Source organism: Eptatretus burgeri, chromosome 3 (assembly GCF_056783735.1).
Source record: "Eptatretus burgeri isolate ZD-2024b chromosome 3, Ebu_testis_v1, whole genome shotgun sequence".
Taxonomy (NCBI): domain Eukaryota; kingdom Metazoa; phylum Chordata; class Myxini; order Myxiniformes; family Myxinidae; genus Eptatretus; species Eptatretus burgeri.
Genome location: NC_140963.1, coordinates 34,953,195 through 34,974,309, shown reverse-complemented (window position 1 = coordinate 34,974,309; position 21,115 = coordinate 34,953,195). Strand labels below are relative to the sequence as shown.

The 21,115-nt window shown below is 41.5% G+C and overlaps 1 protein-coding gene across 2 annotated transcripts in view; it reads right to left on the bottom strand.

Annotated features, from left to right (window-relative positions):
* LOC147029669 (enhancer of polycomb homolog 1-like) overlaps nucleotides 1-21,115 on the bottom strand; it is a 116,066-nt gene that overhangs the window by 93,972 nt on the left and 979 nt on the right. The window lies entirely within an intron of this gene.

Genomic DNA, 21,115 nt, shown 5'->3' with positions numbered 1-21,115 from the left:
GATGGCATCATCGGGTGCCAATGTCATACTCTTGAGCATTTTGCTGTATGCTGATCAAATTAGTAGCCGGCCTCCTGCATAGCGGTGAAATGTACAAATTTGTATTTTTTAATCGTTGTTTTTATCAAGTTTCGTTTGAGTACAAAGCGGTTACGGATGGGCTTTGCATTTTGAGATGCTTTCTGGTTAAACTGTTTCCAATTTGTCTGTCTTTGGCATTGCACACAATACATTTTCGTCAAACTTGAGTTTCTCTTTGGATGTACAAACATCGGTGCAGTGGGCAGAGATAAGATTTTGGCTGACCGCAAAAACAAACACAGGCCACAACCCAATGATCTTAAACCAAGCTAGCAAATGAAGACAACACAAATGGAGAAAAGGGAAAAAGAGAAAGAAAAGGGGATAGGAAGAAAAAGAAAGGCCGTGTTCAAAGACATGGAATGACTGCACGTGGCTGCAGCCCACATGGATAAGAGAAGTAACAGAATAGCATACCTCGCCCGATGCAGAGATGTTTATATACACACTTAGGCACTGATTGACCCCGAAGTGCCCACAATGCTCTTAAGATTCAAAAAGTATTACTTTATTGTCCAGTTATCATCTTATCACAGGATATGTTTCGTCTGATGCAAATATCAGCCCCATGGAAGCTCTTTCAAATTAGGCCAGAAATTAGACTTGCCTTAGGCATGTGTAAACAAACGGAAGCAAACCCGAAATGCCAACGCTTGTAATGCACACAAGTAGCTGTTTAATTTCTCCAGTATAAACAATTAAAGCAAGCACTCATCCAATATTCAGGTTAGTAGGGCTTTCGACCCCACCCTCCCTTTTCCTGATGCCCAACTTTGTTTGTAAAAGGTGAAAAAAGTTTCAATTTTCTTATTTTTAAAGCCTTCAACTTGTCTGCCAACAATGCATTTGAGACTCTTCATGAGCAGCGACTCTCTGCCAAGTTGTTTTGTTTTGTCCGAAATATAAGAAAACGAATTGACTGGCAATTGTTAAGGAAAATAAGACTGATAACTTCCCTTCTCACAATGAAGCTTTATATTTAAGTTTGTTTTTGTCAAATTTTGTTTCATTACATTGTAGAAACCACAAATCCCATTGTCACTGCAAGACAATGGGCGAGAAATGGAGATTAGTATGCCCCTCAGTTGCGGTGTGAAATAAGACTTAATCCGGTGGCAAATATGGCAGGCTTTTCTATTCGACAGAATTTTGAAATACGTTGGCATTTCTTGATAAACTACAACAATGTCAGTGCCAGAAGATAAATATTAAACCAGAGTGGTGTCAAAGTCACCCAATGTTCACCTGTTTATACATTTATCGTTTATCGTTTTTAAAAGACTCGTCTAATAATATTTTTTATAAAGCATTGCAGTGAAGTCTGATCCAAATAATTTTAAAGCGATATATGTATTTGTATATTGTAATGAGTAAAAAATAGTGTGGTAGATAAAAACATTAGAAAGGAAATAACTTGCACCAAAAACTTTAACATTTTCATGCTCACGCTCACGCCGGGGGTATCGCTACAGCTTGCTGTTCTTCGAACAGGCGAGCTAAAAATGATGTGATGGTTTGGTGAACCACCTCCTCCCACCCCCCCCCCAAAAAAAAAGACAGGCCACAAAGCAGCCTGCAATTGGCTGGAAGGATAGCTTACAGCTTTGCATACTCACCTCTGGGCAGTCTCGCCTGAGTTTGAATCTCGACCGATATAAACTGCCACCATGGTATTTTGTGTGCAGGGTGAAGCATTGATGTGTGCACCATCCCTCAGATGGACGTTAAGCTGGACATCCCATCTGCTGGCATCAGTTGATGGATAATAAAAATCCAAGTGTCCTTTGAGAAGAGGTGCCGGCGATAGCTCGCTGACCTGAACAAATTCCAAATTCCCGGCCTAACCTACAGGTTTGGCAGTCTGCGAGTGTGGAGGGAGGAGGTCCATGTGATTTTTGAAATGCGAGTGGAAAAACGTTTTCATTGACCAACTGAATTTGTTCTCCATGGTGAGAACTTATTATTGGGTCAGGAATCAAACCCGACTAATATTAAACCATCCAATGAGCTCATACTTATTGTCCCACTCCTCTTTCGGTCTTCCTCTCAATTTGTGAAGCTTTTATTCGAGGCCACAAAAGGGTTCTGCATCAATTGAAATAGGTGATTGTTTACTGTTGAATTTTAATTATCTTGTAAATATAAATGTTGTTCTTCTTTCGGCTGCTCCCGTTAGGGGTCGCCACAGCGGATCATCCGTTATGATCCGCACACTGATTTGGCACAGGTTTTACGCCAGATGCCCTTCCTGACGCAACCCTGGTCGCCTCTTACGACACAGGGATAGGGATTGGGTTTTGCCATGATTCCGGGCTGCCCTACACCCTCTCATAGCACGGCCCAGAGCGCCCGTCCTCAAGTGATCCTCCAAGTAGCCGGATTACAGGCGCACGCCACTACGCCCGGTTATCTTGTAAATATAAATGAATGTTATTAAATAGAAACTAGATGCCACACTAATTTGGAAGCTTTTAATGTCAGCAGTGAACACAATAAATGCCTTGATCAGCAAGCTGCTGGGGGGAGGGGGGGTCACAAAATTGAAAAGCTTGCGAATCTCAGTCTCAAGATACTTTATCTAAATGTTTCTCCAATTCATATCTTTGAATGAGGTTTTAAATCCCCACTGAGGTAGGCCACGACACAATTTGAAAACACCACACTATAACCAAGATTAACCTGTTTGGAGCACTAATAGCTTGCACAGGTGATCGACTCGAAGCATAATTATTCTCGGGAGAATACGATCCAAATTATTTTAAAAAACAATGCCAATTCAAAATTGACGATATATTCTCGAGATGCTAAAGTTTGCCAAAATTCCACAGTTCTTTCCCAAAGAACCCTCAGAACATCAGTGCAGGTTTCAAGAACGCATTCAAAAGTAATATTCCAAAAAAATACAGCCTTGAGTACATGGGTGCCAGGGAACGGTGGTGTCATCTCGGGCATGCATGGTGGCAGCCAGGAATGATATTCAAAATTCTACATTTGGTTGATAAAGACCCTTTTGTTGAGCGAGGTAGGAAAAAACAAAAGAACAACACGATTATAAAATGATTCATCAGTCCAAAGCAACATTCGCTTTCAGATACAATAATGCACCTCTCGCCCGAGAATTAAAGCTCTGCATCAGTGATGTCGTGTGGCTCTTCTTCCCAAAGAACCACTCAGCCCAGTCTGAAACTAAGCTCCCCCAGAAGAGCAAAATAAGCTTAAATTACCCAGAGGAGAGAAAAATCTGAAAGCTGGTGCGGGTGTGGGGAGTGAGCGCAGCTCGGTGACTATTTTTACATACAGTACGCATTTCCAACCATGACCCAACCGTATCATTTGTGAAATAAAGTTGTTGGTTAACCTCAACCACAGACGTTTTCATAACGATCTCATTTTAACAGCATTATTACTATTTCAGGGAAGTCAGGGAGGAACAAAAAGAAATATCCACAGCGTATTTCCATGGACGATCATCCAAAAGCGGCAACGTGCAATGGCGACATTGAATTTGTGCAATGGTGACAACAACTCAGAGGCAGGGCAATGTCGAGACGTTGTGGAGCCCGACTCCAGGATAACCGCTTAAAACCAGGATCACTGTTCACTTCCACTCATTTGTTCCTCTTTGCTTCCATCTGTGGAACCAACTTCGACATTCTTCAAAACCACTGTTCACCACAATCGTACATCTTTACTACCCTCATTGACCTGCCACCCAAAATCATCCTCCTTTCAGTTTTCCCTCCATGGAGTTTCCTTCTGCATCCATATTGTCCACCCCATGCATCCTCTGTGTCCACCACCATGCATGCATGCCTTGCGTCCTGATTTGTCAGTTACATCCTGATTCGTTCACTGTACTAGCTCTTCCACAATCCTCGACTGTGTACGATTCTTGACTGTATACAAAAAAAAACAAAAATTAAAACTAGAAAGGTACTCTTCGACGTTGCCAGATATGCCTCCGCCCACATTATTATTGAAGGCTTTTATGTAAACAAACAAAAAAAAAATGGCTGCTGAACCACATGACCAATGACATCATCAATTCCCTCCCCCCTCCCCACCCCATATAATTTAGCCAGAGATTACCCTCAAAAATTTCATACTGATCGGATAAAGCGTTCGACATATGCAATTATGACATCATCAAAACAATCACTAATTTTCCATGGGGATTACTTGCCATGTGCCAAGTTTCAATTTTTTTCCATGGAGCGGTTTCGGAGGTACAGAGGTCCAAAGTTTTTCCTTTTTTCCAACACGGCTGCCAAAACACGTGACCTATGACATCATAATTATCATTAAAACATTCCACATGAGTAGTCGCACCTTTAGTGAAAATTGTGTCAAATCAGATTAACAGTTACAGAGAAAATAAGCATGGACGTATGGACAGGCAGACGTACAGACAACCCAAAAACATCATGCCTCTGGCGACATCATCAGCGGAGGCATTTTAAAAAAAAATGATCAGCATGAACAGCTGCCCAAAATGACCCAAAAGCGAGTGTACATTGATGATGGATTTTGGAAAGTTCACATTCAGAGCAATGTCCAAAGGTCACAAAAGAAAGTTTCGAGATATTTTCATTCAAAAATGTTTTTTTGGTTAAAATATGCCACAAACACATCATTACTCATAGATACCGGTGGACAAGAATTATAAACTGGCAACTGAGCAGAGGTAGACTCGGGGTAGTAAACATCTGGCTCTGGAATAAAGAGGTCGAGCAAAGATCAGATGTAGAAATTGAATTTAAACATTTCCTGGAGTACAAGTCAATGGCCTCAAATTTCATTGAATGGACTCGGTGGTGTAATGGCAAGAGCGTCAGATCCGAGTTTGGGAGGTCGGCAGTTCAAACCCTGGCCGAATCATAACAAAGACCTTAAAATTGTTTGACATTCAGCATTTAAAAGGTTAACAACATGGACAATCCCTGCAGGTTGGCATCCATGGGGAGGATGAAATTCCTCCTTCAGAAATGCCCCACTGAGTGTGGTGAGAAAAGCGGCACCATTGTTGTGAAGGTGCTGGTACCCCAGAGCACCTTGGAATGTGACGGCACTTCCCCAATAGTCCAGGAGCCCAAAAGGTTTATTCAAGTGAAAAGCGCCGGAACGTTTGACCTAATGGGCTGATGGGGTCATCCACCGACATCACAAAAATGCATTGCTGCCGGGTCTGACCCATGGCTTTCCCCCCAAAATCACTCAATTAGTGACGCCATTACCGATAAACCTATTTTGCTCAATACCTGGAAAAATATGCATGATAATATAACGAATAAGGTGTCTACACCTATGTTTTCATGGTCAATCATTACACTGACACCCGCATTATTGCTAGAAAATGTATAGTTTACCGTGTAAATGCTTAGTTCACCCACTCAGTGAGCAACTCCATTGCGGAAAAACCCCATTTTCATTAATATCTGAAAAACACTGCATGATAATATCACAAACAAGGTGTCTATACCCATGTTTTTATGTTGAAATATTACAATGCCAACTCTAGTGCTTGAAAATGTTGAGTTCACCCTGAAAGTTGCCGACTGGAGTCGTACCATCTCTGTCTTTTGTTGCAATGTGGCAAATAATGCAATGGTCTCTGTCCCTTTTTGCTATTTACAGATCATGGCAAATGATGCCCCCATTTGTATAATTTGCAAAGAAAGAGGAGAAAAGAAACGTGCCCTGAAGTGTTTGAATTCCAGCAACTGGGAAACAGACAAAAATGCTGCTGGACGGCGAAAGGCAATTCAAAGTGACAAGTTTTCGAACACCTCGGAAGAGATCAGAACAGCTGATGAGGTAGACGTCCAAGCTGTTACATCCTTTGTCTGCGTGCTGTATGGCTTAAAAACCTCTGACATTAATGAAGCCAGATACAAGGCGTTCATGCGAATGGGTGGTGGTGACGAAAAGGAGCCCCTTGTCAGAATAAAGAAGATAATCTGTGTCTCTTCCCCCATGCACCAAGACACTTGGTAATCATATGAAAATGGCGCACTATGTGGCAAGAATCTGGAAGAGAGCTGATCAGACAGATCCAACTGGTGGGGCGAGTCCGACAGACAATGGATGGAAGTTGTCTCAAAACTGCTTTGAACCAGACTGGTATCCAGGAAGTTCAGTTCCAGAGTCCCTCACAGGCCCACATGAGGATGATGGAGATGGCGTGGAAGATAATTCAGTAGATGAGGAAGATTCAGATAATGCTTGGAGAGAAGACAGTGATGAGAGTGACGAAAGTGATAAAGACTTGTAATGCCAAGAGGACATCAAGTTAATTATGTGAACTGCGCATTTGCAAGTTTTCCATATATCGTTGTTCGGTAATGGCGTCACTTAATGAGCGGGTGGGCTACACATTTACATGGTAAACTACACATTTCCCAGTCATAACACAGGTGTCAGGGTTATGATTGACCATAATAATATTGGTATAGACACCTTATTTGTGATATTATCACGCACAGTTTTTCAGATAGTGAGGTTTCGGTAATGGCATCGCTAATTTAGTGAACGAACCATGCATTTACGTGGTAAACTATACATTTTCTAGCAATATGCATAGCATCAGGGTAATGATTGACCATGAAAACATAGGTATGGACACCTTATTCGTGATATTATCATGCATAGTTTGCTATATATTGAGGAAATTAGGTTTTTCGGTAATGACATCACTAATTGAGTAATTTTGGGGGGGAAAGCCACGGGTCAGACCCGGCAGCAATGCATTTTTGTGATGTCGGTGGATGACCCCATCAGCCCATGAGGTCAAACGTTCCGGCGCTTTTCACTTGAATAAACCTTCTGGGCTCCTGGACTACAAATCTCAGTGGCTGTGTTTGTCAGTTCTGTGCCCTGTGTTGCGTCTCGTGTTTTATATGTCAAAAGGAAGTGTCGTGATCAACTTCAGAGAACATCAAAGAGACGGTAGCTTCGGTTCATCGGATCAAATAGACGACCCAGGTCATGCAAGCCCCGTCGGTCACACTTTGACCTGCACATGCAGATGACGTTGAAGTAGGCACTAAAGTTCATTGCAATTTATTGTCTTGGCAAATTTAATGCGAAATGCATTTTGCAAGCAAACTTCCAGCGACAGGATCAAAAACTAGTCTTACTCTTAAGGGCTCGTGGTGGTCTGAGAAGGTGGAATGGTAACAGGATGGATGGAATCAACAGAACGTTGGTCAAGGCCTGCTAACCGCCGTGGGAAGCAAGGAGAAGCTGATGTTTTGTGCGACTTTTGCCAGAGGGAGGGTTACTGCGTTATTTTGCTCAACGAAGATTTAACACCCAAAATATCAGCTTCTCCTTGCTTCCTACGGTGGTTAGCATGCTTCGATCAATGTTCTGTTGATTCCATCCATTGTTCCAACAATAACTGTGGTATAAGTATTTACATTCTCCCCCATGAGCTTTTATAAGGCATTTTGCATTGCTGCTGTTTCAGGTAGAGATGAACAAGCACGGCCAAAGGAAAATCATGCCCGAATTAAACAAAAGAAGAGATCCAGTGCATACAAAGCACGCTAAAGTTGAGACAGCTCAGATACAAGCTCGTACATGGTGTACTTAGGACAAGGACACAAGACAATGCCATGACAGAGCCATTACAGAGCCCAGCCTCCACAGCTATGTGCTCAGATGTGAATACCATATAAGGGAGACCAATGCAAAGTGTTTGAAAACAAGTGGCATAAATGAGATGTTAAAATTTGTGCATGTTGGGGAAACAGGCCTGAGACCTGCAGAGAAGACTGCGTTAATGGGAAGCAATAGAATTTCAAATGACTGAACATACGTAGGGTTCCAATTTACTCGATATCTAGACGGGTGGGCAGTTATTTAATTATCATTATTATTCTTAATCCCTTTCCTCAATAGAGCAGATTAATGTACTGTCAGATGCTCACGTCACACCCACGGGTTACATTTTTTGTAACATTCCTTAATGCTGCACAGTTCAGTTGTACACCCACCAAACACTCTCACTTCTGTCCTGGTAATGACTTTAAACAACTAGAGGGCGAGCACTCGGTAGAGTGCAAAACCTCTGCCGCCAATACTGCTAGGTCACTCAAGTGAACCTGATATCCTATTCATTCAATTTGACGTCAACAGTGCTCACAGAGTTATAGTTTGAAACTTTCCCAATTACTTTTAACTTTTACATACTCAATTCATTCGTCATAACTCGATTCCTTGAGACAGAAATTGATTTTACGTGGGTATATCCACCTGAAGTTCCAAAATCAGCCGCAATTATAATTTTGGCATGTTTTTTGTTGGAAATCACGTATAACATGTAGAAATGCAAAAAAAAAAAAAAAAAATCAAAATTTTGTTGAAAAAAAAAAGTTGCAAATTTTTTTTTGGGGGGGGTGGGGTTGGAAATCACTTAAAACATGTAGAAATGCAAAAAAAAAAAATCAAATATTTTTTCAGAATGGCCGCCATAGCGGCCATATTGGATTTTGGACCCAGTCCAAAATCTCATGGCATGATCCTTGGACCATACCTAATCCCCTCACCAAATTTCGTCGAAATCCGTCGAGGAGTTTTTCCGTAATACTGTTCACAAACAAACAAACAAACAGAAAGGGGTGAAAACAGTAACCTCCGATCTTCGATGGTGGAGGTTAATAAAAAGAAGCCTTATATCACCAGAAAGGAAAAAAAAACATTTCCACATTATCCAAGACTTATGGAAGAGCTTGCACATCGTTCATGTAAAAGTACACCGATATCACAATGTTCTGATTCAACCTTGAAACAGCACTGAAACTAGAAGGACAATCGGTAGAGCGCATACCTCTGCCCCGCAATGCCTGATCCATGAGAACATATAGGGCTCAATACATTTTTGAAATATCAAGCTAAATATCACTTTTGGCTAAATATCACTTAAATATCAATCTCTCAATGGTGAAGAATCACTATAAAAATTAAATTATTCTCATATCCACATCCGGATTCGGATCTTCACCAAAATCGAATCAATTCGTCATGGTCACACACTCAACCTGTCCACCAAGTTTCATCCGAATCCGTCCACAACTTTTTGAGATATCGTGCGATATATTACTTTAACCCTATCTCTCAATGGTGAAGAATCACTTTCAAAATTAAATTATTCTCATATCCAGATCCAGATTCAGATCTTCACCAAAATAAAATCAATTTTTCCTTGTCACATACCCAACGTGCCAACCAAGTTTCGTCCGAATCCGTCGCCAACTTTTTGAGACATTGTGCTAGATACCATTTTTGGCTCCATCTCTCAATGGTGAATAATCACTGTAAAAATTCTGGGGGTCGGATCTGGATCTGGATCTGGATCTGGATCTGGATCTTCACCAAAATCTAATCAGTTCGTCCTTGTCACAAACCGAACCTGTCCACAAATTTTCATCTGGATCCGTCCACAACTTTATGAGATATCATGCACACAAACAAACAGACGAAAAGGGTGAAACCATAACATCCTTCACCTTCAGTGGCAGAAGTAATAAATAAAGCAAACAAATAAATAAATAAATAAAATGAGGAGGAATCCACAATACCACATCTTCTGTTGTTAACAGCTAAACTCACAGAAGATGTAAACAAGGATCTTGCCAAAACAAATACTAGCAATGCGTCTCAATTCCATCCTATTTTTTAACCATCAAAGACACACCATGCTTGCCGCAGAAACAAGGTGGATAGATGCATGACTATGAAATATAACGGCATGTAGTTATCAAATAAACATCTCTGCTCATACAATCAGCATATGTGCCATATTAATTGGTCATTTTCTCAATACCGACCAACAGCCTCAATGGCATTGTGGGTAGAGCATCTATTCTGTGTGGCAGGGAGGTCGGTGGTTCGATTCTGACCCTGGCCGAGTCATTCCAAATACTCAAAATAATAAAAAGAAAAAGGGCGCGTGCTCCTTCCTCCATCGATACTCAGCATTTGGAGGATAGAGCATGGATAAACCCCAGAGGTTGGTATACAAATTTGTGGGTCAATTCCTCCCGAATTGCCCTGCTGACTGTGGAAAGAAAAGCGATGCCTCCAAGGTTACCGGCCGTGTTTGTCTGAAAAAGTCGAGCTTCACCTCATGTCTGTCTGTATGTGTATGTCTGCAAAAATTGCAATTTTTTATGCATCAGTCTTAGACTTTGTAAAAATCAAAATAAAACTTAAAAAGAAAGACACCGGCACCTGGTGTAGAAGTTTTATCTATCTTTAATAATATTTTATTGACTTTTAATGAGATGTCGACCACCTGCTTTTGTAGATGTGCTTCACAACAGGGTGAAAAGGTTCAACAGAGGAATGAAGCACAGCGTTTCCAAACAGATGACAAATCAAGCTCAACTTTCCCTTTGAAAGATTGCTTACTTCACGATGTCAATTTAGAAATGAGGAGAATAAAGATACAAGGGTAAACGGTATAACACAGTGCACACATGTACAAGGGATCATGACATGTTTGTGTATGTGTATGTGTATGTGTATTTTAAGATATCGTAGCTTAAATTAAGATTGTAGAAGATATAATGGGATAAGTCTGCTCTGTCTGCATTTGTAAATTGCTTGCCTTTTGTCGCACTCCACAAATGCCTTGCTCTCCCTGCTGTACAAAATAATAAACCCCATTTACTGTGCCACATATCATTACTCACGAATTGTAAATAAATGCTTTGTGTAAAAATGTTCCCAGCTAAGCGCATGTAAGTGGTTACCACTCTGTTTCAAAAATGTCAAAAAATGAAGTTTGTTCCATTGCCTTCTCACGACATTTTCCTGAAAGTGCAAGTCTAACTGAGTTCAGAACAAAAAACAAACCATATTGCTTAAAATATATATATATATATATATATATATATATATATATATGTATATATATATATATATATATATATATATATATATATATATATATATATATATGTATATATATATATATATATATATATATATATATATATATTGTTGTGGTTACCAAATTCGCAAACCACCATTCAGGTCCCTTAGGTGAGGTATCTCGGTAAGTGCATGTGTAGTTAGGCCCAAAACCGTTGTCTAGTGGGAATACATGTCATTTATGCGTGCTGCGACTCTTCAGGATAGCCGTTTTTCTTTTGCTATCTTTATTTTGGACCAACCGCCATGATTACCACCACAACCACAACATCAACCACCAACCACAACGCCGCTTCACCACAACCGCCACCACCTTCACGTCACACCTCGCAACCGTCGCATCGCCACCGTTCTTGCGCCGCTTGTAGGTACCGGTGTTGGACTCGTGCAGGGCGCTCGTCGAACAGCGTGTACAAAATCACGGATTTTGTGCTTCAAAAACGGATCAAAAATGACACGCCCACTTTTTGCCGTCCAATCGGTGAGCGAGGGGCGATTTGGCCCCGCCTCCAGGGCGTTGGAAGGCGATCGATATATGCAAATTTATGGATCAAAAAGCATTCACGCCCACTTTTTCTCGGGCCAATGGGGAGCGAGGTGAAAGGTCGAAGGGAGGGGGTCAAAGATGAGAGGGCGAAGCTACGGGGCTGATAAAAGGACCGTGTTCGAGAGTCGAGGAGACGAAGAGAGTAGAGTAGTAGTAGAGTAGGAGAGTCGGGAACAGAGAGTCAAGACTTCGCGGGCGGTGGAGTTGGCAAGAAGGAGCTGGTCGTCGTGTGCGTTGGAGTCGGAACGGAGGGGACGGAGCTGTGGAAAGGCGGCGACACCAGACGAGGGGGTGCTCGCGTCGGGAGCTGCACCCCAGGGAGGCCGACAGCGCGACCTGGCCGAGGTGGAGACGCTCGTCGCGGGATAATAAAAATCCTCTATACCCCGAGCATCAGCAACCCCCTCCTGTTTCCCCCCGCGCTGAGATAGTGCGACCAAGGGGGCCCCTTTCCCACCCCCTACCAGACACTGTCCGCGAGGCCCGCGGAGTTGAGGCACCACCGCCGCTCCTCGTCTCATCATCAGACGGGTAGGCCGACCCGGTCTCGGCCCCAGGCCCGCCTACCCCCCTCATCCTGGAGGGTGGTTCTCTTTTCTTTTGCTTTGGGAATATGTGTTGTCGGCGCCGTCTGTGAAGTAAAATTGTATAAGTGTTGCCGTGTGCTCGCGTAGTCGGTATTAGATCTGCATTGTTGAATTTGCTTTTTGTCTTCTTCTTTTCCATGTGCTTTTGGTGGAATTGTATATGTGTGCTTTCCGTTCATCGCGAAATAAATGTGCTTATTGTTGAACTGTTTTCCCGCTTCGCTTCGTCATTTCTTTCATTGAATCCCCATCTTGCTTCACGTAAAGGGTTGGTCGTGGGCTAAGACGCCCGATAATTAATCGAACCGTCGAGGCCGACGAATAACACCGCTCGGTTATCCCGATAGTACGGAACGGGTCGCTTAAGTGGCCCGTGTCCGAAGTCGACCTGCGGCGAGGTGCGATCGCCCGGTCTACCCTCCGTGTGGGTACTTAGGTAGGTCGAATTTGGCGAGCAACCCTATCCCACGCGGGGGCCGATTGGCACGATCGCGGTGAGACCGAAAGGTCCACCCGTGACTGGTTCCCGGCGTTAGTCCGAGAGGGTCACGACTGGATTGTCCGTCCGGTGGGCGACGTGCCACGATTCGAGTTACGTGGCCGTCAGCACGCCGGCGGGCGCGAATCCGCAACAATATATATATATATATATATATATATATATATATATATATATATATATATATATATGCACATATATACAATATAACCACCGATAATCATGCACCTCATCTACCGGTTCTTTTTAATTCAGCCAATGTTGTGTTGAGTGTCCATTATTGTTTTGCCATTGGATCCATGGATCTAGTTTCTGGGAGGTGCTCTCATTGTTTAACAGAGTTAATACTTTTTGTTTATAATCTGCTTTACCCAGCACGACCACCACCCTGCCCTTGTATATACATCAGACGCACCTCCTGACCGTTAGGGTGAGCATCGCTGCGGATCATGTCTCCCATGGTAAAACCACATAACCCGCAAACAACAACCGTCCGTCTGCCACCCAGACGATTGTTCCCGCTAATGCAAACCATTCAACCAGAAGGCACGTGATGTGATTGGTGGGTAAATCAAAACATGTGGCGTGTAAAAAGCACTCCACCGATCTCAATTGGACATAGTCCAACACCATCGTCATACATCGCCCCAAAATCTGGCTCTGTTTGATATTTAACTAATGTTGATCATGTAATCTTTGTCTGCTTGACAGATTCGCCGGGCTGAGCCCTCCGGATTGAAGGTGATGCTTTGGTGGAGGACTATGTCAAATAAGATTGGGGGAGAGCTCGTCACACTCCACATTTTTCGATATATATATATATATATGAGCCATTTGCTCATCCCTAAAATGGGCCCTTCATATCGCTCATCACCAGACTGATCATGTTACATGTATACAGCGTGTCGATCTTCAAGTACAATATGTAAAGTATAAACACGCCCTTTCCAGAGTCACGGTTTGTGTCACTATCAGTAGCTGCAGGCTGTGCAGGGTATGAGGAGTTGTTGGGAATCGGATCGGAATCCTGAGTTTGACATTGAGGAAATTCTCTAATATCCATCGCCAACAATAGTTGTACTTATTACCACGGACACGGATCTTTCCCAGTCCTTCTTACAAAAGTGAAAACTGCCCTCGGGACAGAAAACACGCAACAATGGGCCCTTGAGGGCACTTCAATAAACATGATTTATAAAACTATCGTGTATTGTGGTCAAATCTGGCTATTGACCCGCCCTATATTATAAGAAATTAAAAAGTTATTGTCGATGATTTTGAAGTTTATGAACGATCCTTTGGAAAAAATTGAGTAAACATTGAGGTGTTGAAAAAAAAATATGTGGGGAAACATCATTTAGGCCTTGGTTAAGTGTAACTGCAGTGAAATATGTGCGTTATGCTAAGAATACAACATACCTTGAAAACCTTTAATACTTTTATGGTTACGTTTAAGCTCAGACGGTGTTAGTCAGGGTTAGTGCAGTGCAAAAGTTAGAAAGTTCGAAAGGAAATGTGTTGGAACATCTCAAAGAAATGAAAAGTTACTTCTGTATGTGGATCACTGTATGTTGGGTTCCATTGCCTTAGTTTTTAGATACTCGTGGAGGATCTCCAAGTCTTACTCATGTTGTTGTTCTTGTGGACTATTTTGTTTCACAGCCTACAGTTTTCATCGAAACTTCCTGAAATTTGGCATAAAAATACCCTGCGCAAACAGTAACCATCTCCGATTTTGAAAATTCCTCCTAGAAAAAAAGTTATGACGTCAAAATATCTCCGCTAATGGCAATCGCCCAAAAAATTATCTCCGAAACTAGGCAAGCTTTTTGAATTCTGTTTGCAGGAATCGAACAGGGCATTAGCAGAGATGAATTACCGTACATATGATACATCACTATGACGTCATATCAATTTTTATGACGTCATTCCTATTTTTTGACATTTTTTGTTTCACAACCCAGAGTTTTCATCGGATCTTCATGAAACTTGCCATGTATATGCAGAAAGCCCACGTGCAGGCAGTAACCATCTCTGATTTTGGAAATTCTTCCTAGAAAAAAAGTTGATGTCATAATATCACCGCAAATGGAAATCGCCTATACCATTATCTACGAAACTAGGCAAGCTGTTTGATTTTGTTTGCGGGAATCAAGCCGGGCATTAGCACAGATAATTTATCGCAAACCTGATACATCACAATGACTTCATATTCGTTTTTATGACGTCATCATCAAGAGGACGAGGATCTTAGCTCATTCAAGCTTGTTTTTTTCGGTGAGGAATGAAATTCGATGTGGATGGGCCATCTGATATTTTTATACCACATGTTTGACATACAGCACTCTTTATATTCAATGCACCTTCAAAATATTTATAAGTAAATAAGATCACCCTTGGAATCTCCACCATGCTCTAGGTAACGCAGTGATAAAGTGACGCGCGCATGCAGAGACAGTAGCAGCAAGCAGTGACGCTCAGTCTCCACTGTGTATTGTGGTAAAAACGTGCACTCGAAGCTCAAACCATTGTGTGTGTGTGCGTGCGTGTGCGTGTGCGTGTGCGTGTGTGCGTGTGTGCGTGTGTGTGTGTGTGTGTGTGTGTGTGTGTGTGTGTGTGTGTGTGTGTGTGTGTGTTTCAGTTCCATTATGAGCCTTAAAACACGAAGACTAAAAAAAAAAAATTAAAACTTGAGTAATTCGATTGCGCGCAGTCGACGGGTATGCCTCCGCTCTCCCACACAAACACGTGAGTCTTGACATATTTGACCCTTGACCTTTATCATATCTGGCCCAAAATCTAATCAGTTAATTGCCCTGTCTAACTTTACCTTTGCACCAAGTTTGATGAAATTCTGTCCAATATTTCTTGAGTAAGGCCCAAGTCACATTTGCTCTACGGCGAGGATACGGCGGCCGTACGCCCTCTGAATTGACAGGAACGTGCGGCAGCCGCAGAGTTTCTGCGGTGGCCTCAGGGTGGCCCTACGCCGTTTGGCTATATTTTACAGGCCGTAAGGTCGCCGTGGAATGATAACTTTTTTTCATTTCTACGTTCGCCGTAGCAATTCGACAAGCCGAAACAAAAGAAATGGTAAAAAAAAAAAATGAAAAAATTAACCCATTCGTTACCGTCCGTCTGGCCGCACGTTCGCCTTAGGGCCCCCTGCGGTCACCGTGCGACATCAAATCAAAGACCGTACGGCAACCCCACATTTTCGGTCTCCACAATTTCTTAGACCTAAGGCCAAAGTCACATTTGCTCTACGGCGGCCGTACGCCCTCTGAATTGACAGAAACGTGCGGCGGCCGCAGAGTTTCTGAGGTGGCCTCAGGGTGGCCCTACGCTGTATGGCTATATTTTACAAGCCGTAGGGGTCGCCGTGGAATTATAGCGCGGAGTTATAACTTTTTTCATTTCTACGTTCGCCGTAGCAATTCGACAAGCCGAAAAAAAAACTGGTAAAAAAAAAAAAATTAACCCATTCGTTACCGTCCGTCTGGCCGCACGTTTGCCTTAGGGCCCCCCTGCGGTCGCCTTGCAGGCACCTTGCGTCTGCCTTGAAAATTATATGGCCGCTGCAGGAACGCCCTAAGGTCACCGTGCGACATCAAATCAAAGACCGTACGGCAACCCCACGTTTTCGGTCTCCACAATTTATAAATATGCCGTGCTGCTCCCCGAAAAAATAAAAACATATGTGACTGCTACATTGTGTGACCGTGGAAATACTGCGGCCGCCGTATAATTGCTAATGGCCATAGATTTTGGAGACCCCACGGCCGCCGTGGCAAATGTGACTTAGGCCTAAATACGCCGTGCGGCTCCCCGAAAAATAAAAACATATGTGACTGCTACATTGTGTGACCGTGAAAATACTGCGGCCGCCGTATAATTGCTAGTGGCTGTAGATTTTGGAGACTCCACGGCCGCCATGGCAAATGTGACCTAGGCCTCAGGGCGTAAACAGTAAAATTTCAGAGTTTGACCTTGACCTTTGACCTTTATCACATCTGGCCCAAAATCTAATCACTTCATTGCCCTGTCTTATTTTACCTTGTTACCAAGTTTGATTAAATTCTACAATTTGCTTCTTGAGTTATCGCGTAAACGGAAATCATAATGCCTCCGGCACCCTTGGTGCGGAGGCTTAAAAATACACGGAAGATGCTTACTGGGTATTAACTGAGCAGCAGCAGTAACAATTCCATACGTACGCCGAATGGCGTAAATGTCAACTCGATTCAGGACATCAAATCCATGTAATGAAAGACACTATAGCAGTACTTTCTTTTCTCAGTAATTTACCTCCTTTTACTCCACTGGAGGCATGTATGTGCAATCGGAGGCTTGGAGCTCAGCAGCACTTTGGGCGGTGTATGACTAAATACCTTTTCAAAGCTTGAGGCAATCTATTTACCAAGTTTGTGCTCCCTTTGTCACGCAATTCCGGCGGTCTTTGTTTATAAATATAATCACATCCTACGGGACGTCGAATGAAAATTAGTCACAAACACATCACTGAGATATATTTATTTTGATATAGTGGCCATTCATTCATCGTCAACAAGTCGACAAGCTCAAGTCTCAAGTCTTTAAGGCAAAGTCTAAAGTCAAGTCTCAAGTCACAAAATGTGCAATCTCGAGTCCAAGTCGCCGACTTGAGTCACCATGTCTGACATATACAGTCGTGGCCAAAAATATTGCCGCCCTTGCACTTTCAAATAATTCACAATTTTCTCAAAAAACAAATCGAAATTGACAAAAGTATTTGGTCTCCGCAATTCTTTATTTCACTGTAAATATTACACAACCTTTGCTTTTGATTCAGAACTTAATATATCCTTTTAAATCAGAAAATAAAGAGAATGGCATGGACAAAATTATTAACACCTGAGACTTAATATTTGGTAGCACAGCCTTTGGGCAAAATAACTACAGTCAAGCACTTCCTATAGCCATGAATGAGCTTCCCACACATCTCTACTGGCAGTTTGACCCGCTCTTCTTGTGTAAACTGCTCCAATTATCCCAGATTTGAAGGGTGCCTTCTCCCAACTGCTGTTTTCAGATCTCCCCACAGGTGTTCAATGGGATTTAGACCTGGACTCACTACTGGCCACTTCAGAACAGTTCAGCGTTTTGTCTTCAACCGTTCCTGGGTGCTTTTTGAAGTGTGTTTGGGGTCATTATCCTGCTGCAAGACCCATGTCCTTCGACGGAGACCCAACTTCCTGACACTGGGTTGAACATTGCACTCCACAATGCCTCCTTGGTAAACCCCTGATTTCATGATGCCATGCATTAAAGGCTCCCAGTGCCAGAGGCAGCACAGCAACCCCAAAACATCACTGAACCTCCTTCATGTTTGACTGTATTGAATGTGTTCTTTTCTTTGAAGGCTTCATTTTGTTTTCTATAAACATAGAGATGATGTGCTTTACAAAAAAGCTCTAACTTGGTCTCATCTGTCCACAGGACATTCTCCCAGAGGGATTTTGGTTTGCTCAGGTGTGTTTTGGCAAACTCCAGTCAGGCTTTCTTATGTCTCTCTCTCAGCAGTGGGATCCTCCTGGGTCGCCTAGCAGAGAACCTCCTTTCATCGAGTTGACGACGGATGGTGCGAGTTGAAACTGTCGTACCTTGTGTCTGAAGGTCAGCTTGAATCCGTTTGGCAGTTGACCGAGGTGCTTTCTCCACCATTCGGACAATCCTTCGCTGCAATGTTCGATCAAATTTTCTCTTGTAGCCACGTCCAGGGAGGTTGGCTATCGTGCCATTGGTCTTAAACTACCTGATAACATTGTGTACAGTGGACACAGGAGCATCAAGGTCTCTGGAGATGGACTTGTAGCCTGGAGATTGTCCATGCTTGGCTACAATCTTGTGTCTGACCTCCTCAGGCAATTCTCTGGTTTGTTTTCTTTTCTCCATGCTCATTATGGTACACAGTGACACAATACAGTAGAATAACTCCATTTCTCAATTCAAAGTGGTTGAATGAGTAATTTTTATATTGCAGGCAACTGTAACTCACCACAGGTGAGTTCAATTCCAAAGTGAAGGAGAATCACCTGCTTGAAATCTAATTGTTTCTAACAACTTCTAAAACGTGCTAATAATATTGTCCGGTCCATTTTAGGACTTCTGTGTAGAATAAGCTAAGATTTCGTAATTTTGTTTTGTTTTCTTTTCACTGCAAACCAAAGAAATACATATGTGGATACCAAAAGATATTTTTTATTTCAATAATTTCCTGGAAGAGATGGTGCATTAGTTGAAAAAAGTGCAAGGGTGCCAATATTTTTGGCCACGATGGGACAATATATATATATATATATATACATATATATATACATATACATATATATATACATATACATATATATATATATATATATATATATATATACATACATATATATATACATATATATATATATATACATATATATATATACATATACATATATATATATAACATATACATATATATATATATATATTACATATACATATATATATATACATATACATATATATATATATATATATATATATATATATATATATACATATATATATACATATATATATATATATATATATATATATACATATATATATATATATATACATATATATATATATATATATACATATACATATACATATATATATATATATATATATATATATATATATATACATATACATATACATATATATATATATATATATATATATATATATATATATATACATATATATATATATATATATACATATATATACATATACATATATATATATATATATACATATATATACATATACATATATATATATATATACATACATACATATACATATATATATATACACATCTTCTTCTTCTTTCGGCTGCTCCCGTTCGGGGTCGCCACAGCGGATCATCCGTATGATCCGCATAGTGATTTGGCACATGTTTTACGCCGGATGCCCTTCCTGACACAACCCTGGTCGCCTCTTACGACACAGGGATATGGTACACCTATTTTAACCGGGGTATACACCGGCCCAGGACACTGGTACTCATTTCGCCGACTTCTGAAGGATGACAGGCTGAGTCAACCCCCTGGTGTATTAATTCAGTGGCCCAACGGGGCTTGAACTCGGGACCTTTTGGATCCCAAGCCGCTGCCCTAACCACTGCGCCAACACCAGGCATATATATATATATATATATATATATATATATATATATATATATATATATATATATATATATATATATATATATATATATATATATATATATATATATATATATATATATATATATATTCAAGGAACAGTCATGAGCTGGATCACGAGGTTTTGTATTTTTAGATGGAAAGAACACAGGTGAAAGTTTGGAAATTGTTTGGAAACGAGATGTTAAAAGTGGACCATCTTACTTGCTCGATTCAGTGTTTCCTCCCCTCCCACCTTTTCTCTTATCCTGTTCCTTCATTGCCTTGATGTTTGTATCACTGTCAGATCTACTTTGCTCTTCCATGAGCCTCACTCCTGTAAAGCAAAAAAAAGAAGTAAAAAGTACAGTTCCCAAAGATAGCATTTTTGGAGAAAACAGTACAAACCCTAAGGTATTTACTAATGACGTGGAGCTCATCAAAATAATTACACCAGGATCCGATCAGCAAAGTATACAGAACGACCTCAACGTCTTGGCAGAGTGCTCTGATAAGTAGCTTTTGAAGTTTGAGAATTTCAGCTGCCAAGCAGGTGTATTGCAACAACAGATATGCTCGAAGAAGGTACACTATGTCATCAGATGTACTTCAGGAACGTTGAAGATGAAAGGAACCTTGAGGTGTAGTTGCCGACAAATCTCATTCACTGTAACTATCAAGGTCAATACGAATCTAGGGGTAGTAAAGGAGGATGTCCCTATAATATAAACCAATGCCGGACCTCAAGGATGACCCGTACATTGTGTGCAAGACATCAAAACACAATTTGGAGCATGCCAATTCAGTTTGGGTGACATATTTGAAAGAAGTGAACAAATTAGAGAAGGTACAAAGGAGTATCACATCGCTGGTATGTTCAGGAACAAGGCAAATACCAAAAGGCTAAAATGTTTGCGTCTTCCAAGCAGAGGACACAGAGAGCATCGGGGAGAGATACGACACAGACCTCAAAAAGATTGTCAGTGATAGGTCATCAAATGTGCAGGACCTTTTCCAAGTAGTAAGCAACAGCAGAAGCAGGGGGACACGCTGTGTACACTAATCGTTTAAGAACCAATGTAGAGCTACCAAGAGGCAGTACTAACCAGAGATTGCAACATTCTACCAGTCAGCCCAAACAACATCAGTGATTGTATTTAAAGAGACTGGACGACCTGTGGCACACAAACAATCCACCTTCCGACACTGTTATACAATGTTTAATTAATCCATTACGCTGAGGTGTGCA